The following is a 2169-nucleotide window of genomic DNA, read 5'->3' on the forward strand; positions in this document are numbered from 1 at the left end:
ACTTTCATCTGATGTGCGTCATGTCTTCCCTCTCTTCCTTTCTCACATCCTCTCTGCTTGCCTTCACCCAATCTTCTACTTCCCTTACATCCCCTCTAGCTCTCACTTGTCTTACGTCTTACCTTCCTTCTCTCCCTTCCATCATCTCTGCTTGCCTTCACCCAGTCTCTTGCTCCCTCTTCCTTTTTACTCTCACCTTCCATGCCTTGTGCCCTACCTGTTCCCCTTCCTTCCTCCCTCCTAGCCTTCATGTTTCCCCACCCTGCCACGCACCCTGTCCCCTCTGCCGCCTCAAACGGCTTTGGAGAGGAAGAGGCGTACGAGTGACGTCTTGCATATGACTGAAAGTTATTCATCCTTTTCTTTCGGGTCGTGATGAAGGCAGGTCATGTGTGTGTGTGTGTGTGTGTGTGTGTGTGTGTGTGTGTGATCTGATGTGAAATTCGTGCACATGAATAAGAAACAAGCACACAGTTTTATGATTTTTTATTAGTTTGGTAATTCACAAAGATAATGTGGGAAGAAGACACGTTCTGTTGGTATGGGCAGTACAGCGCCTCCCGGGAGCCACGCCAGCCGCGACTCCTTGACACGACACCGGCGACGACTTACGCAGCAGAAGCCACAGCGGGATTTCCAGCAGCATAAGATGTTGCAGCATGCACAGTGACCAGTCTTAGTCAGCAACACATCAGGCTCAGGAAGCACCCAGGAAATACGGGTGTGGACATCCGTAACAGCGTCAGTAGTGGCAGACACTTTCAGCAAGAGCAGTTTGGACTTGTTCGTTTTCAGTGCGAGGCAGAGTCGGGAGCAGCGTGGGCAGCAGCAGCATGGGCGACGTCTGCCACACCCTCGACTGCGGCAGCTAAGGAGTCTTGCTGGTACTGGAGACGGCAGTGTTCAGGGTAGAAGTAAGTGAAGGGCCATTTTGTGAAGAGGAAACAATGTTCTTCGGCCCACTCCCACGTCTCTTTGACGACCTCGTGGAATAGCCATATGTCTGCCACAAGGACACCAGTGGAGGTAATTTCACCCAACCCCACCTCCTCCATAAACTCTGCGATGACGAAGGAGTAGCTGGTGTACAGAGTATTGAGGTATAAATTGTCCTGTAGTTTTTCTAAGTAACTTTGTTCCTTGAGAGTTTCCGCCACGTCAGTTGCCATGTCTTGCAATCCCTCGAGGCCCTCCATGTCCACTTCGGGGCTACTGAAGAAGGAGAAACACCGAGGGACAGCATGCGCGGGCGGCGGCGGCAGCATGGTATCAGGAAGCTTCTCGTTGAAGACGCTGTCCACCATTCCAGAATACCAGGTTTTGCTTTTATCTGTTTGGTCATCGGAGCGACGTGTCCTGGTGCGCGTGAGCCAGGCACGGTGGTTTTGATAGTCACTCACCACGCCCTTCACTGCCTTGTGAATCTCAGGATCGTGAGGAGGAGTCGTCAGTCCGGGAGTGAGGGTGGACCACAGCGAAGAGTTGGCAATCATGTGGTAACCTACTGCTTTCACAGCGTCCATCGCGTCGTGCACTTCACTCCCGAGGTCCTTGGCTATAGAAGTCAGCCTCGAAAACAGTATCCTCTGGGCGATCAGCGCCTCCAGGGGGTAATACCCAAGGCCCCGGGCGAGGGCTTCTTGCACCAGTGAGTTCAGGGCATGAGGTAATACTTTGGGAGATAAACTCGCGGCGTGGGTCTCACTCACCCCCCAGCACAGTCCCGCCATCACCACCACCGCCGCCCACAAGGCTTGACCCATGGCTCTGCGGCTCGTTGCCTCGGGGGTCACAAACTGAACTGAGTCCTTTGTGTCCGAGACAGATGTTTTTAAAGAGGAGGGCAACCACTAAATGCATAAATAAGTACCAAGCCCGCCCAGGTGAGGCTAATTATCAGATTAAGCTCCAAGAGTGGCTTGCGGCTCCGCCAAATCAATTTGTTTGATCCCAGCCTTGTTCTGTTGTGCGGCGCGGGTGTGTGTGTGTGTGTGTGTGTGTGTATGATACACACACACACACACACACACACACACACACACATACACCAATGGTATCGCCAGGATAAACACACAATGGCAAACTACCAGCACGCCCTAAATGTTTGAGGACATAGCGGAACAGTGAGTCGCGAAGACTGCATCACGGTCACTACTGCACGCGTACAGA

Source organism: Scylla paramamosain, chromosome 19 (genome assembly GCF_035594125.1).
Source record: "Scylla paramamosain isolate STU-SP2022 chromosome 19, ASM3559412v1, whole genome shotgun sequence".
Taxonomy (NCBI): domain Eukaryota; kingdom Metazoa; phylum Arthropoda; class Malacostraca; order Decapoda; family Portunidae; genus Scylla; species Scylla paramamosain.